Source organism: Pinus tabuliformis, chromosome Q, assembly GCF_031772625.1.
Source record: "Pinus tabuliformis cultivar Carrire ecotype Pingquan chromosome Q, CPIR1, whole genome shotgun sequence".
Lineage (NCBI taxonomy): Eukaryota > Viridiplantae > Streptophyta > Pinopsida > Pinales > Pinaceae > Pinus > Pinus tabuliformis.
In genome coordinates, this window is record NC_142296.1 from 1,196,511,853 (window position 1) to 1,196,530,970 (window position 19,118).

Genomic DNA, 19,118 nt, shown 5'->3' on the forward strand with positions numbered 1-19,118 from the left:
TGTGTGCTGTGAGGGCCAGAAAGAGGAGGGAGTGGGAGATCCACAGTGTGGACAACATTGTCCCTCCAACCTCTCCCACTTCTGGTATTCGAGTAGCTATGAGTGGGGTTAATGAGCGAGTTGGGAAATTCAGTAGTTGAGTCTGGGGAGTCAGAGGTGGAACTGGTAGAAGCTCGCGAGCGGTTAAAACCTCCACGCGAACCTCCACACCTACTGTGCATGCGGTGCTTGAGGCAAGCCATGGCTGAATTGACAGCGCAAGAATTGGAATGAAGGCAAAGATGAGTGGGAGCAGGGGTGGGTGAACCATAATAAAGAAGACGATGATGGGAATGCGAAAAATGAAAACCATTACCAAAATCCTAACAAGGGAGAATTAGGCAGTGACTACCTATAGCAGTTCTGAAACATAGTTCAGCCGCTTGCGGAGGATGAACACCATGGAGAAGGGGAGGAGTAACAAAACAGTTTGCAGGGGCCATGGTGTTGAAGGAGGTGAGCTCATCACAGCTTTCAAAGTCAATAAATGTCACCTGCAAGGTGTTTTTAATCCATCTGCGGTGAGCTCTCAGGACGAAGCACTTAGCCAGATGGCTTCCCAACCTACCGGCGATCCGTCTTGTCATTTAAATGTCGTTGTTGACACCCACATCCGGTTGCATTTCCTTTGCATTTTCCCTTTCCTTTTGCACTAGATCATTGAAATCCTGCAATTGATGAGTATTGGCTATAGTGCTAAGAGCTCCTACATGATGAGTCTTACCACTTTCAACGGAGGTCGGCTACTTTGTTACCATTCCGACGAGTGTGCCTGATGGTAACTGGTCTATGAATGAGTAGCCACTGTTCTATCCGTTCTAGCCTTTCCGCCAATCTCCAAATGCTACCCACTTTATGTACTGGAGTTCCCTATAAGATCTGGTTGATCATGTTAATTAAGATCTGAGAGTCCCCTTCAATTATGAGTGGGAAGAATCTATTGTTCTAAGCCAGGAGAAGTCCTTGCCAAATTCCTTTTAATTCGGCTAAGTTGTTTGTATCCCAACCTATTGACCCTGTGAATGTTTGGAGAACATTGCCCTTGTGATTTCTAAATATTCCCCCAAATCCTGCTTTACCTAGATTTCCCTTTGACGCTCCATCAAAGTTGAGCAGTACCATGTGTGGTGGGGGTGGATTCCATTTGTTAGGTGTATCTCCAGAGGGAGGGATTTTCCTTAGGTGAACCTGCTCATGGTTCCAGTTCAGCCATATATTTTGTTTTGTGGTGTGGATGGGAAATCATCATCAAGCCACGTTTGGAGCATCAAGGTTTCTCGTATGTTTTGACATATATTGATCCATAAAACTTCTATGGGAGAGGAATGGTATTTGAAGATGCGACTATTTCTCTCTTTCTAGATTGTCCACATGAGGAAACCTGGTATTAGCTTCCATAAGGCATTTAAGATTTTTATTTTATAAGGGTGAGGTGCCCAAGAACGAATAGTGCTGGTTGAATTCTCCTTATTTCGTCCATCTCTTCGACATCTGAAGCTAACAGACATGAGTTTAGGAGATGTTCCTTAGTTTCTTCTGCTTGTTTACAATTTGGGCAGATGGAAGGTCTGTGAAAACTCCATTTCCTTAGATTATCCCAAGTAAGGATTCTATTTTGGCACAGCAACCAGAGAAAGGTGGAGATTTTTGGCCAAATTGGTGGTTCCTAAACTTTGTGCCAGAGGATATCCTTGACAGTATGGTCCCTTAGTATTATATGATATGCTTCCTGGGAAGTGAAGGTACCTCTCGTTTCATAACCCCATCTAATGATGTCTTTCTTATCTGATTGGCGAATTTTCCTATTTGAGAGTTCTGTATCCAGGCTATCTTTGATGGATTGCGTGGCTTGCCCAAGAATGAGGTTCGAGCATAACCATTGCCTATAACCTTGATTGTGAACCTCCTCCCAAAGTTGATTTACTTTGATCGTCGGTTGCTCTACCCAATCCTAAAGCTGGTGGGGAATGAGTAGGTCCTTCAATTTTGGTATTTGCTGCCAGGAGTCCTCCCAAAACCTTGCATTATCTCCATTCCTGATTTCCCAAAAACTATGTTGTTGGATTAGATCTTTATGTTTTTTGGTAGCATTCCAAATTAGAGAGCCTGTGCTAACTTCTTTGAGCCAAATTAAATCATCCACTGGTTTATGAGCATACTTAGTTGTCTAGAGGATTGACCAAGGAGTATATGTGTTCGAGAGCCATCTCCACCAGATGCGCGCTCCCATGAATATATTTCCAGCTTAAAGTATCGAAAGCTTTTGAGAGGTCGATTTTTAGGAGCATACCTGCCTTTTTGGTTTGATTTAGGGAGTGAATGATTTCATGAGGCAGAATTATGCCATCAGTGATCTGCCTTCCTTCCACGTAACCTGATTTCTCCGGTGATATAAGAAGAGGAAGCAGGGGCTTGAGGCGTGTGGCGATCACTTTGGAGACAATTTTATACAATACATTGCATAGTGCAATAGGTCAGAATTTGTCCGGAGTTTGGTTGTTCTCCTCCTTAGGGATGAGGGTGATGAAGGTGGAATTCAAGGATGGAAGCATCCATCTGTTAACTCTGGACTCCTCAACTACTTGCTAGACTTTCTCCTTGATTAGATCCCAAAAGTTGTGAAAGAAGTCCGAAGTGAAGCCGTCTGGTCCGGGTGCTTTCCCAACTTTGAGCTGTTGCATAGCTGTATCCACTTCCTATAAAGAAATAATCGTGAGGAGTATTTGATTGTGTTCCTTAGTTACGATCTTAGGAATAATCTTGATGATCTTCTCTATAGCTGGCAGCCGATCAGTCTCCGTTTCCTTATGCATCCTTCGAAAGTGGGTGAGGAGTTCCTGTTCTATATCTTCATGCTTCTCTAGATGTTCCCCTTGTCGATTTTGGAGGAGAGTAATGTTCTTGTGCATTCTCCATTGGATAGTGGTATGGTGGAAGAACTTTGCATTGTGTTCACCCTCTTTAAGCCATCGGATCCTCGATTTTTGTCTCGAAAGAATCTCTGCCTGTCTTGCTCTTTCTAAGATCTGTATTTGTAGTTGACGTTCCTGTTCTACTATGATTTCGGATCTGCCTTCAACTATGATTCTCTGCTGTAATTTTTGCATTTCTTGTTCAAGAGTGTTTTGCGCCTGAAAGATATTGCCGAAGGTAAAGCAATTCCACTGTTTCATTTTTTCCTTAATATGTTTTAGCTTTTGTTGGAGCTTGTACATTTTTGTGCCTTTTGGTGGTGTGAAATTTCTCCATGTCTCTGTTATCAGGTTATGAAAATCAGTGTGATTCAGCCAAAAGGCTTCAAAGCGAAAGGGCCTACAAACATTATCTCCTGGTATTTGCCAGTGAAGCCTAATAGGCCAATGGTCCGAGCCAGAGAGTGGCAATATAGAGGCCAAGAGATCCCTGCCAAGATGTATTGCGTTATCAGAGATCAGGAATCTGTCTAATCAAGATGCAATTTGGTGGGCATCTGCACACTTGTTGTTCCAAGTATAAACGCCATTGTTGAATTCCATATCTATAAGCCTGTTGTTATGAATCTAGTTTTTGAAGTGTGTGCTTTCACAGTCTAGCTTGATCCGTCCTCCTCTTTTTTCCTTCAATCTTGTAATCATGTTGAAGTCCCCTCCTGTGATCCAAAGTGGGTGGGATCTTTCTGAGTTGATCTGAGTTAGGGTGTTCAATGTTTGTCTACTTTGTTTGTTGCCTCCTGGGGGAAGTAGACATTAGTTAAGTGTCCATGAACATTTTTCCCTGTTAAATGAAAGTTGGCCTGAATAAAGTGCTTACTGGCATGTATGTTGGTAAGTGTTATAGCTCTATCATCCCAAATGATGGCTAGCCCTCCTGAGGCTCCCATGGATTCCACCACCACTTCTTTGCTTCTTGGCCACGCTTTCGCAAGGATCTGATCCAACGTTATGGAATTACACTTGGTCTCCTACAAGAAGAGAATTTGAGGCTTTTCCTGTTGTAGCATGCTCTTTATTAATCGTCCCTTCCCCGAGCTGTTGAGCCCTCTGATGTTCCATGAGATGAGCTTCATGATTCACAATTGGGAAGGGGATTATAATATTTGGTGAGCTTGGAGTATCTTCTAGATTCCACCAGCATCTCCCCTATGCGAATGGTTCTCTGAAGATCGGTTTTCCGTCCTCATTTCTTGTTGTCTTTGAAGATATTTCTTCCATCCCACTGACTACTAGTTTGGACGCCTAATGATCTTTGCTTTTGTGCTCTTGAGAGAATTACTTCCAAGTTCTCTAGCTGTCGCTTAGGAATTTTGTCATATTCCATTTTCTTACAAGCGTGTTCAAGTCCCAGTATATCTAGATCTCTGATGTCGAAGCTATTTGGTTCCTCTTCCATGTGTTGTACTGTTTCTTGCTCTGCCTCTGTATCATCTACAATCGTGAGCTGCATCTGAGTGCTATCTACCTCCATACCTTGAGCAGTCCTTTTCTACATGTTACTGGGAGAGGGTGTTTTGGTGTTCGCGGGTCGCTTAGAAGTGAGGGCTTTCTTTGAGCTTGATGGAGCAGAATGGGTGGAAGTCTTAGGAATGGCTTTAAGTTGTTTCTGATTATCTAAAATATGAACCTCTATCTGGAGCAGGATTTCAAAGTTGTTGCTTGTTAAAGGCAAGGAGGTGCTGGTGACAGGTTTTTTGACTGAGGTAGAGAGATTTTTATGGGTCTTTTTGTGATTGGGAACTTTTGTGAACCCATCCTTGTCGGATTTATCCACTAAAGGGGTGGTCGTGGATTTCATATTGGAGGGACAGTCTCAGAATAAATGGACTAGGACGTGGCATTTTCGACAGCGGAATGGTACATTCTCATAATCTATTGTTTGTAACCATTCATAATCATCATGGTAGAGGCTTACCGCATCCGGGAGAGCTTTGTTGAGGTGCATGTATACACAGATCCACGCATAGGAGGTGTATCACTTCAGCTTTGTCTCCTCTGCCACTTTGATGAATTCGCCTAAACCATTCCCAATGTCTCGCAAAGAGTCTTTGTCCCAATACTCCAGAGGGAGAGAATAAAGGCGCAACCACACTGAGGCCTAGCTCAGATCTTCTTTTTCTGGGTTAAAGCGCTCGATCCATCCTCTTAGGTATAGCCTTGCTGCATTGAAGAAATATGGTCCTCCATCCAATACCCTGTTTTGGTCCTCCAGACAATTGAAAATGGCAGTAAAGAAGCCCTTAGGCCCTAACTGCAGTGTTATGTGCCCTTTTGGCTTCCATTTGGCTGCGATCCAGCCGTGCAAAGCTTTCTCCATTGGCCAAAGGCCTATGAACTTTCCTATCAAAGCATGATCCCTCATAAACTGGATCTGAGTGTTGATGCACTGACTTGGGAGCTCGATTTTGGGTCTGTCAACTGCTACCAACTTGTAGGTGTTTGACGTCACTCATGGTTCTTCATTTGTGTTGTTATTCATTAGCGTACTTTCATTCTCTGTTGCTGTATCTTCTGGATGGTCCATCCTGACATTTTCAGTCTGTCGCAGGTTATTTTCCATATCAGCGGGGGGAGGCATCATGTCCTCCCCCTGAGGGGGTTCCATTGCGCGATAGTTGTTCCTTATTGTGCTATAGCTGCCTTATGGCTGAAGGTTAATGGCAGAACGGATGTTTGTGAAGGTCTTCCAGTTGTAGAGCAATGTCAAACCCTAAGCGCTCCGCTCTCCATTTTCATTCGAAGTGAAATATTGTATTAAACATAGGTTTGATCGAAAGTGGTCATTGTATTAAATATAAAGTTTTGTCTTAAAATATTTTTGTCTCAAAATGCTTTTGTCTTAAATATAAATTTTTGTCTTAAACTATTTTTGTCTTAAATATAAAGTTTTGTCTTTAAATTTTTGTCTCAAACTACTTTTGTCTAAAATATAAAGTTTTATCTCAAAATATTTTTGTCTTAAATTATTTTTGTTTTAAATATAAAGTTTTGTCTTAAAATATTTTTGTCTCGAACTACTTTTGTCTTAAAATATTTTTGTCTTAAACTATTTTTGTCTTAAATATAAAGTTTTGTCTTAAAATATTTTTGTCTCAACCTATTTTTGTCTTAAAGCTTATATTTAAGACAAATCAATTGATATTAATTTTTAATGTAAAATAACTAAAATAAAAAAATATTTTTTAAGACAAAAGATTTCTTTTGTCTTAAAAAAATGTCTTAAAAGTGCCCTTGGTGTAGTAGTGTATTGACTACCAATCATGCATTGTAGTTTATAAACAGTTAGTCAAAACTTAGCTAGAGGCATGCTAAATGGGTGGGTTTTTTAGAAAATTTTACTTCTATAACTAAGCACACTAGTGGTTCTTCAAATAAAGTTGAAGACACATTATGTAGGATTAATTTAATTCTAGGAATTTCAGTTTCATGTTATATGATTTGATGAAATCAGAGAAATGTATGAGAATGATGTTGATGTCATGGAAGCATATGCAACATATAAAAATCTATAAGGAATTATTTGATACAAGAAAAACATAGTGGAGGATTGGATGGACATTTTAGGACTAATACAAAATTTTCCATGTTAAATTCATTTTACTATTGGCTATGCCTGCAAGCTAGTGTGAAGAGATTTGTGGAGAGATGCAAAATTTGTTAGCAGGCAAAAATAAGAAGTCATAACATTGGGTTAAATCAACCATTGCCTTAATTTGTTAATTTGTTAGATTCAATCAACATGGACTTTGTTATTGGGTTATCTCGAACTCAAGGAGGTAATGTCCATCTTTGTTATTATGGACATCTTTTCAAAAATGGCACATTTTATTACATGTACTAAAACCACTGATGCAACTAATTCGAAAAGCTTATTTTTCAAAGAAACTGTGAGACTACATAGATTCCCTCATAGTGTTGTGTCACACAGGCATACCAAATTTGTGGGCCATTTTTGGAGGACATTATGGAGGAATCTAGGCATTAATTTCAATTTTGGTTCATCATATCAGTCACAGATCAATGGTCAACATAAATGGTGAACCAAAGTCTAGGAAATATTCTGAGTTTGAAAGTTATCATCCCAAACAATGGGATCAAGTGCTTGCCTAAGATGAATTCACTTATAATGATTCACCCAACATGAGTACATGTATGATTCCATTTAAAATTTTATATGGAATTAATCCTAGAGGTGTTTATGAATTGTGAAATTTGGGTAATCAAGAATTTAGAAGTGTTGTAGAAGAAGATTTTGCAATTAGGCAAGAGTTAAAGGAAAGGGTGAAGCGACAACTACATGAAAGTAGAAACAAAAATAAACAGCAGGTGGACATGAAGAGGAGACAAAAATAATTTTAGATTGGTGACTTAGTCATGGTACTTTTGGGAAAGGAAATATTTTTGGCAAAACCATATAATAAGTTCATAATGAAAAAGGTTGGTCGTTGTAAATCTTGAGGAAATTTTCCTCCAATGCATAATTTTTAGAAAACTTTAGAAAACTTTGGCAATTTTTATAAAACAAAAAGTCAAAGTTTGTTTTCACAATAAAACAAAAATAATATAACTACTTGTTTGGTAGTATAAGAAACAAAGACAATATAACCTACCTGTTGGCAGTGATAATAAATCTGAAAGTAATGAAAATTTTTAACCCACTTTAACCCATTAGAAATACAGAATTTTGAAGTGTACAAATAAATTTTAAAAAAAGATTAATATTTTAGTGCTTAATCCATTTTTTTTTCCTTAATATAGTTTTTTTATGCCTATTTTGGTTTTGAGTATTTACAAGTATTTCAGTCAATATACCCATCGATGGTTTTTCAATTTTATAGGAGACCAATCTTCATGGTGGGAATTTTGAGCACATGGTTCTTGATGTAAATTGTGTAATTTAACAATTGGAGTTTCATCATTGGAGCTGCAATTGAAGGTTTATGCCCTAGAGAAAAAAAATGTTCAACTTGCAAATAAAGGTTTATAAACAAAAAAATATCAGCGATCACATGAAAAGTTTAATATGAAATGAACTAACAATAATTTTACAAATAAATTATTATGGATTGAGGAAAAATTGTTTTGAAGCATATAATTTGACCTTCATAGTTACCTGTTATATTCAAGTGACTGGTGCTTTTGTGCGTTCATTTCACTATTTTTAATGCAAATTGGAATGATGTTATTGGAGATAAAATACACTTAGCTTTACTTCAATTATATTAGTGAGTAGATTCATGCATGACTACCTCATTATTATCATCAAGTAACATTTGCAAGCATGATTTCTACCATTCTTGACTTGCATGAGAATGTTCACTTATGACTGCATAGTTAGTTAACTAGCATTATGTGTCAGTTTTCCATTAACGGAATTTTGAGGTCAGGAATGAACCTGAAAATGATAAATGTACTAAGAAAACCAACATTAAGAGAACTAATTGGATTCAAGATGATGGTGTCATCCCCAAAGGAGAGTATTTTTGGAGGGAAAAGAAAACTATTTTTTAACCATATTTTTTACTTATCTCCTTGTGGGTTTACTCAAATTTCAAGTGTGTGCGCTCATTGGTTGTGGAATTAGATTTTGAATCCAATGAATACACAATATGCATACTTTTGAGTATATCTACACCAAGAAAAAACCAAAATACGTGAAAAATATGTTTGGAATTGACCCTATGACAACTTGGTGCTAAAAGGTCCGACACGGTTAGTGTAGGGGCAGGAAAAACACACTTTGTTTTTATGTATTTTTATTTTTTCTTGGTGTGTATCTACTCAAAATTATACAAAGTGGGTATTCGTTGGATATGAAATTTAATTCTGCATCCTACAAGTGTGTACATGTGAAATTTGAGTAAACTAGCAAGGAGATAAGAAAAACATACAACAAAAAAATGTAGTTTTCTTTCTTTTCTATTAAAAATTCATAACTCTTAATTTATTATTTTTATTACAATTTTATTATTTTCTTTAGGAGACTCATTTTAGACTTCAATATTCCCTCGATGCTTCAATGCATGTTAACATCCCTCTAGATTTACTACCATATTGGTTCAACCATGTAGAGTATATTGTATGGAATGGTATTCTCTCGTTTCTTTTGTACATGAATGAAATCCATTAATTATTCATATCTCAATTATCTCTTGTTTCCTAATTACATGTTTTGTTTATTATTTTCTAGCTAGATCCAGCCTATGCAGGTTCAACTACAATTTCACATGGTATTATTGTTTTGAGCGGAAGCACCCTAGGGCTTTGGGTTAGAACCCCAACAGAGCAGAAGAAAACTACAACAAGAAATGTTCATACAACTCAGGAAATATGCTTATATTATCAAACTACGTAAGAGTGACCGTACCCAGATTTCCTTCATTCAAGTAGGTCCCGCAAGGTTCAGACCCTCTGCAACTCCTGATGTTCTTCAAACCTGAAAATCATTCAATTAGAACATACATAGCAGTCTAGAATTAAAGCATATTCATGAAATTAACTTTATATCATATAAACAAATGATTGATAATACATCAAAACGGCATTCATATATGATTTAAAACATAATTTGACACATAAACATAGTTAATTTTAGAAACAAGACAACATTTCTTTTATTGCAGTAAGCTATAAATAACATGGAGAGAATTCACCTGAGTCTTCTTCTTCTGGCTCTAAGCAGAATTGTCCTCCAGATTCATCCTAACCCAACCTTCAACAAGCTTCTTCCATCACCAACACCATGAAACAAGGGTTTCCTAAAGCTTGGGGAAGTGCATGAGGCACAGGGATTCATCATACTCAGTAAGGGATAATCTCAGTATAATAACTCTATCTCTTCTCCTCTTTAAGGCCTTCCCATAGAGTCTATTTATACCTCTCCCAATTAGTTTTTTAGTTGGAAAACAGTTTGGCCACGGGCAATAGGAGGTAGTCAATAGGTAAAACCCGTGAACTCCGCCCATAATTAAGGAAATTTATTTTTTTTAAGTGTTTTAATACATATACGTGGGTTGAGTATTGTCTAACCCGTGTGTACACGCTTTTAGCTCAAGGTAAAGTAGCGTACAGGGAATAAAACACTGTTTTTTTATATATTTGGACCAAGTCTGGAAGGAGGGCTTACCCTAGGCCATAAACAAAGCATCACAAATACTAAGAGTGGTAAATGGTGCTATAAAAATTATAACACAAAGAATATAGGAAAAAGGAACATAAACTATCTATTTACAGACATTGAATGAGCTATAAGAAAGAATGAAGCTTCCACATTTTGAATTTATTACACCATATAAATATTTTGAATGCAGGCTAAAGATCATATTTAGGCTCATAGGTAGAGTCTTCTATAGGATAGCCATGACAACAAAGATTGAATAAAATAATGCAGTTGAAAATGATTCAATTACATGGACAAGGCCTTTGGTCTCTTATGCGTATCAATTTCTCCCGAATGGTTGTTCATAGCAAAGCATGCACCACTCCAAATAATGTTTGGACCACTTTGGAGATGCTCTTTTGGAAGTAGTAGAAGATGCAAGGTCACATCCTTGAAAATGAGTTGAACTCATTAGATCCAAATAGTTTTGAAAGAATTCAATATTTCTTCACAAGGTTCCAAGGCTTGTTACTCTAGTTGAAAAAATGAAAAATTGACAAATCCAAGAAAGAAAGCTAATTATTTCTTATGATATTACCAAAACTAAGTCCACAATATGTTATATTTGTCACCACTTTTCACACTATTAGGGTCACAATAGGAGCAACATGGAAGATACCAGCACTGAATACTTTTATTGAGCCCCTGATACATGAGTATGATAAGCTTATAAAATGGGAACATTGAAAATTTCAAAATCTCAACCACTTTTTGTACATGAAAGAGGCAAGGAAAACTTGAAATCTAAAGGAAAAGGAAAAGCAAAAGAACCAGATCCAAGAAAGGGAGGGAATATCAAACCTCCAAATAAATCCACAAGCTCAAATGAAAAGAAGGGAAAGAAGGGGACACCAAAATGAAGCTATTACAATAATGATTACCATCCATATTCATTATGCATGAAGCATATAATTGATCTCAATGATGGTGTAAAATCTTCAACAAAACAATCTTGGTGACTATATTCTAGAGAGTGCCAAGAATAATAAGGGAGAAAGAGCACCTAAAAAAAGAAGAAATGCACATGCATTAATTGCTATTCGTTCTTCTCCTAATGCATGGATCTATATCTTACAACTTCACATCACATGGAAGCCACAAATTATGCTCTCTCATCTTTAAAACCATATGTTGGTCCTCCTATTCTAATGAGAGATGATTCTCTAGTAGAGGCAACTAGACATGGGAGGGTAGATTTTGAGATTGAAATTTTGAGAATGTCATGCATATTCCAAAGCTTTCATTATGTATTCTCTCCATGTATCAAATGAAACATAATGATACCGAAAGAAGATTTGAAAGCAAAAACATGCTAGATAACTCAAAAATTGCAATTGGTAAGGTAAATCATTAATCTCATTTATACACTACTTTTGAATTTATTCTTCAATTAGATTCGACTTTACTATTGATTCATGCAAATGGTGAAAGTAGAATTTCGCATGAAAGGTTCAAAAAATTAAATTTCAATTACATGTAACAACTTAGAAAAGAAGGGATAGTGAAATGCTTACCTACCAGAGAAATGTTTGACGAATTTGTGAATAATGTGATCTTCAAATGCATCCACAAGAAAAGTTTGGGTAGGGACATCCATGGAGGACCTAATATCCCTTATGTTTTGTTCACAATGATCTTATGGGTTCATTTCCAAATACTTCCATAAGTAAGGCCATATATGTACTCACATTCATAGATGATTGCACGATGTGCATTGCTGTAATTTCTCAAACTGAAATATAAAGTGTTTGAGCATTTGAATATTTTCAATGTGCATGTAGAGAAGAAGTAAGGAAATATGATGCATATACTACATATAGATAATAAGGGGGAGTATGTCAATAGGAATATCCAACATTTTTGTGATGAGGCAATAATACAATTGCAGCATATAGTTCCTTACACTTCATAATAGAATAAGGTAGCTGAGAGGAAGAACATATCCTTGAAAGATACAGTTAGTTGCATATTGCATGGAATGTCTCTTCCTTCCAAATTGTGGGTTGAAGCAATCAACTATGCTTCCTACATACAAAATGTGTCTCCTCATAGATATGGTATAGGGAAAACACCTTTTTAAGCATAGAGTGCCACGCAATTAGAAGTCACACATTTCCACATTTTTAGATCTCAAATATGGGCCCACATTCCTATAAAATAAGGAAATATTTGGAGCTTCAAAGCAAAGAATGCATATTTTTTGGATATCTAGATGGTGTACAAGGATACATATTGCTAAATATTTCAATAGAAAATCCCTTCATTAAGAGGAGTGTCTACTTTGAAGAAAGTCCCCTACATGCATCTAAGGAACAACATATAAAAAATTATATGATTCCTCTTGAAGTAGATATAAAAGATGATGCAATATTTCATTCATATCATATTTCAATTATGAGTTCTAAAGTTGATTTAGAATATCATGAGAATGCATGCAAAGGTTCATATTCCTGAGCATTTTTTACACATAATTGGCTCCTCATGAGTGATCTCTTGGATGATCCTACCATCATATCTTGATTTGAAGAAGCACCTCATACACTCACAACTATAGAACCAATTATTCCCATGCATTGTTACATGGATCTACCATTTGAGCCTCAAAATTACACATAAGCTACAAGGAGTCCGTTCTGGAAATAAACTATGGACAAGAAGTACAACTCCCTCACTAAGAATGAAACCTCTAACTTGGTTCGACTTCCTTCATATGATAATATTTTCAAATGCAAGTGGCTCTATAGGAAAAAGAAAACAACAAATGGACTTGTGAGTACATCCAAAGCATGGTTGGTGTCCAAATGATTTCAACCAGTTTATGACATCAATTATGATGAAACCTTTGCTCCAATGGCTAAAATAGGCTTTATTTGGTTAATTCCTGAAATTGCAGTAGTAAGAAGGTGGGATGTTTACCATATGGATGTGAAGAATGTATTTTTTCATGGTGATTTCAAATAGAAAATTTATATGGAGTAACTAAATGGGAACATAAATATTTCATTTTTAGTTTGCTAACACAAGAGGTCTCTCTATGGACTCAAGTAGACATGTAGATGATGTTATGTTAACATGGATTACTATTTACTCTATTAATATTTTGTATTATATGCTAAGAACATCTAACTCTCTATTGATTATAGTTATCTATGTAGATGATCTACTAATCACAAGTAATTCAACCTTATCCATTGCTACTATCAAAATTTCCTTGCATGGAAAGTTTCCCATGACAAATATGGGTCTATTACACTCCTTCCCTTCACTAGAAATCAACTAGAATAATTTAGGGATCAAAATTTCTTAGTCCAAGTATGTTACAGATCTCTTAGTTCACCTTCACATGACCAGCTACAAGCCAACAACTACCGTGCATAGAGAGCTTGTGTGGAGTCTCCTCTATCTCACTCACTCTCATCCTGATATCTCATATGAAGTAGGTGTAATTTCTAGATACATACAAGAGCTACATGAGTTGCATTGCAAATATCTGAAACACATACTCAAATATGTCTAGGGAACCATTAGCTATGGGATTCATTATGCAATAGGATGTAATTTGGATCTCATTGACCACATTGATTTAGAGTGAGCTAGAAATAACATTGATCATAAGTCAACTTCAGGATATGTTCTTAGTCTAGGCTTTGGCTCCATTTGTTGGTCCAACAAAAAGCAATCCATGATTTCTTTGTCATCGGTAGAGGCTGATTACAAATGCGTAGTCAACATTGCCATTTGGTCCATTTGGTTTTAGAACTTTGTCACTAAGCTTGGTATCATATTTCATCACCCAACTATCATCTAGTGTGACAATGGAAGCACACTAAATTTTTGCAAAGATCCAATGCAATGACAACAAACAAAATACATCAAGATCCATAAGCACTATATTCATTGATTGGTACATGATGGTGTCATCAACTTGTTATACTCTCCCACTTCTAAATAGTATGTAGATATCTTCATGAAGACTTTCATTGAGTAGAAGTTTCACTTTTTGTGAGAGTGCATTAAGGGTGAAGGACACAAATGCTTAGCAGCTATATTTTTTTTAGTATTGTATTTTGAGGGGGGTTTTTCTCTCATGTGGTTTTCCCTATTTTATCTTCTTCTAGTTGGTCTATGTTAATTAAATTCATTTTAAAATAGGTATTGTATAAGGCTTCAACCCATTCATTGTGTTTTCCTTATTAGTGCTTCATAGGGGTATTGGAGATACATACACTTAATTCTACTTTAATTATACTAGTAAGTAGAGTCATGGATAGAAACCTTAGTATTATCACCAAAAAAGAACTTTACAGGTGCATGCATGAGTTTTACTAATCTCCATTTGCATGAAACAATTAACTGATACTACATAGCTAGTGAACTAAAACTAGATTACTTACATCTGTAGATTCACTATTATATTTATTCAACCATGTAAAATACATTGTATAGAATTGTATTCTATCATAATTGTTTCTTGTTCGGAGAGCAGTTGAAGATTGATCAACCAACAAAGTGATTGGAAGGAGGTGTATTGGTTATTTTCTTTTAGTGGAACACTGTGTGGAGTCTTCAAAACTTTTGAGGTATTAGGTTGCGTTTCTGAATGCGCTAATCGATTTTGTTGGAAAGGACTGATAGATCGAGAGAATTAAATTTCAACATGGACCAATTATCCATAAATCCAATTTCTTATACAGAGGTTTTGAAGTTATGTTATTCAAACTAAAGTTCTGTTTGATGGCTCTCCGACAGGTGAATACGTGCACGCCCAACTGAAATTGAAGGTAAAACTGAGGTTCATATTCCTGCTACCGCAAAGTGGAACAATTGTGGTGATAATAGTTGAAGGAATGGAATGTGAAGACCCTGTTATTTAAATGCGTGAAAGAATGGTTCAATTAAACTTTCATGCATTGAAAATGAAAGTGGTGTGCTTAAATTGTAAATGGACCAAATATATCTTTCGTGTTACAGCGCAGAAATTTAGAATTATGTGCTCATTGGATTGCTTGAGCCAATGGGTGTTCATTTCATATTAGGAATAAGTTATTCATGCAACATTTGGTTGAAGTTTTGGCTTGGAAAAGTGTCCCAAAGGAAATTGTTTTGGTTCAAATCTCGTGGAAATTTCTCACAAAAAGCATACTCTTTTGTTAACTAAAACTAACTTACATCATAGATATTAAATAATGTTGTTTGATCTGGGAAGTATGTTTGAGTTAGCAAGGCCAAACGCTCCTAAAGGGTTTTTCCATTTTTTATTTTATTTTTAATTTTAATTTTAGATTTCATTTATATTTTTAATTGAAATTCAAAATTTTCCATTGATATTATAATAAAAAGAATATGGAATATAGCTTGAGTGAGCTTAATGGTTAAGAGCATGTGTTTCTTTTTAAGAGGTTACAGGTTTAAAATTAGAGGGTATTTGAACTAGTAACCTATTGCAAAGAGTTCTTTAACAATGCCTTTATTCATAAATAATAAGGGTTGAAATCGAATTAACCTATTGCAAGAAGTTCTTTAACAATGCACTTATTCACAGTCAATTCAAAATCTCATGAACTTAATTGTCATTTATTATTATAATAATAAAATTTAATTATATTATTTTTTATTATAATTTAAAATATCTAAATAATATTAACAAATAGAGGATTTCCTTTGCACTATAAATATCTTAATTTTTAATGTTTTTAATAATATTTAATTTATAAGTCAAAAAAATATAATATACCATTTTTACTATTTTTAAAGTATTCAAATTAAAAAAATATATAAATATGAATTAATACAATTTTATATATATATAGAATCTTTAAAATCCTCCTCATTCAAATTGATTTTTCACACATGATATGATGAACTTTGTTATGTTATTCTCAACTTTTTTTCTTTTCTTACTATCATATATTTTTAATTAAAATTTTTGTAAATATAAAATAAATACATTTAGATACATAATGTATTTTTTAATAAAATAATTAATCTTACTGTCTGTTAGGTGCAATAGTTTAGACTCTGTTTGGTTAATTGAGTTTTAGTTGAGACTTTCTTTAATTATTTATTACTCTTTATTTCCTTGTCTCTTATATAATTTATAATTTATTTAATTGTTATTAAATAATGAGAAAAAGTTGTTGGCTTCATTCCCAATTTTAAATCCATGTTTTTGTGTATTCTTTGTGTATTTCTGCCTCTGCAAACATTGTCTGTTAGGTGTCATAGTTTAGATTCTGTTTGGTTAATTGAGTTTTAGTTGAGACTTTCTTTAATTATTTATTGCTCTTTATTTCCTTGTTTTCTATATAATTTATAATTTATTTAATTGTTATTGAATAATGACAAAAGTTGTTGGCTTCATTCCCAATTTTAAATCCATGTTTTTGTGTATTCTTTGTGTATTTCTGCCTCTGCATTCATTGTCATCGTATCAAAGGACGAGGTTGCATAAGACTCTATGGAGAGCAACATTTCATATTTTTTTTTGTGCTCGTAGAGAAACAACAGAAGTCGAGGAGAAGGAGCCAGTTGGGAAGAAAGCGTTGCTGCTTAGAAGCTAGTTGCTATGTAGCCCCTGAAGGTCAGGGAGAGAATGACGAATTGTTGACAGATAAATCAGTCAAAGTCATCCACACTAACGTGGTCCATGTTCTTCGACAGAGCATTAGTTGTGATATTATATAAAATATCAGTGTTACACTTCGAAGGAAAAGAAGCGGCCACAAAAAGTGGGAAACTTCTTATTCGAATTATGGCAAGAGTTCTGCGCCGGTAGGAGCTACATCAAGTCACCACTCAAACACAAATTTCTTGGACATTTTGCAGGTGATCTGTGTCGAAAGGTGCAGTATCAACCCTACACTCAAACCCTCCACAAAAATTCTCATGTGTCGACTGGTTTTTGAAGGTACAAAAAGTCTTCGAGTTTTATTTTTCCAAGAAAGGAAAAAAATCTAAGGATTAAAAAAAAAACATTTTAATTTTTTAAAATTCGTTTCATGTCTTGGAAAGCCCTTTTTAAGAAAGACAAACCTAAAAGAAAGTTCATTTTAAAAAGTTTTATTTAAAAAAGGGAAGTTCTTTTTAAGAAGGAAATGACAAAGTTGGTTGCTTTTTTCATATTTATATCAAAGTTTTGTTTTTGTTTGTTTGTTTGTTTTTTTTTTTTTTTAATCAAAAAAGGTTTACAAGATATTTGAAAAAGATTTAAAAAAAAGAGGCACACATTCACATTAAAAATATATATATATATATATATATATATTTTTAAGTGTTTTTGGTATTTACAGATGAAAACTTTGGATACATTTTAGAATGGCTATGTACAGCTGACCTAAGAAGAATTGACAACTATGACCAATAATCAGAGGAATGTGATTATTGAACTAAGAAAGAAAGAACATAGAGCCAAATGTGGATATAGAATTCCATCGATGACTCTATCTTCAACAATAAAACCAACGCATCAATCACAAAAGAAGTTTGGGATATTCAAAAAGTTGCATATCAGGGTAATGATATAGTGAAGACACTATTAAATTGTAAACATTACAGGCTTAGTTAGAAACCGACCAGAGTCATGGGCATTGTCAATCAAATCAAACTTATTGGTGAAACGATTTCAAATCATAAAATCATTGAAAAAGTCCTTCGAAGCCTACCAAATAAATATGGCATGGTTGTAACAACCATTCTAGAATCCAAAGATCTTACAACTCTTTCAGTAGAACAATTGGCCGGGTTGCTTCTGTCACATGATATGTGACTTAACTTGGGAGAAGATCCCATGGAACAAGCTTTCAAAGCACAAATCTCTCTTGACAGAGGCAGATGAAAAGAATATAGAGGCAACAACAAGTAAGTTAGAGGTAGAGGCACATCTATAAAACATCATCATGCAGTGGAATAGTCGATATCTTCACAGAACCAAACAAAAATAAGAAAAACATGGAACAAATCTAATGTCTAATGCTATTACTGCAAGAAATTTGGGCATTATGAACATGAATGCAGAAAGAAACAGTCAAATCAACAAAGAAACAATGTCCATATCTCTAACAATGAAGGAGAATCCTATGAAACATGTTTCTTTCCTACCATCTTTCTAAAGACAATCACAACGAGGAATTTTGGTTGTTGGATAATGGCTGCAACAACCATATAACATGGAACACAATTCTGCTTTCTTGCATTGATGCTTCCATAACATCTGAAATTACTCTTGGAGGTTGTTCCCATATAAAAGTTGAAGCGAGAAGTATTATTCCTACTCTCACTAAACAAAATCAACAGAGACATATACCTAATGTTTATTATGTTCCACATCTGAAGCATAATCTCATTAGTGTAGGTGAATTAATGGAACATGGTTATGATATAATATTCCAAGGGACAAGTACATGTTATATCTATGACAAACCTCCCAATACAAGACTGATAACAAAGGTTGAGAAAACCAAGAATATTATGCTTCCCTTGACTCTTATAAGTCGAAATCTCTCACAGTCTTTTGCACATAATGTCTCAAGTATAGATGAGTCAGAATTATGGCATTCTAGGTAGGGGCATATTCCCTTCAAGCTTTTAACTCTTCTTCAAAAAAATCGTATGGTCACTAGTCTCCATGTTATGAATGAAAAACATTGTAACTATGAAATTTATATTCTATCAAAACATAAAAAACACAACTTTCCTACATCTTCAACTAGAGCAAATTAAGAGCCCTTAGAGCTATTCCACATAGACAGATGTGGCCCAATACAAACACAATCTATTAGTGGCAGTCTTTATTTTATGACTTTTATTGATGACTATAGTAGGAAAATATGGATTTATTTTCTCAAAAATAAGTTTGATACTTTCTCAAGATTCAAAGAGTTCAAAGCAAAAGAAAAAAAGAAAAGTGGAAATCCTTTGAAAATACTCAGGTGAGAGAGAGGAGGAGAATA

General features: G+C 35.1%; 1 pseudogene; it reads left to right on the forward strand.

The window, feature by feature from the left end:
• Positions 1 to 440: 440 nt before the first annotated feature.
• The window catches only part of LOC149224027 (laccase-12-like), a 49,293-nt pseudogene continuing 30,615 nt past the window's right edge, over positions 441 to 19,118 (forward strand).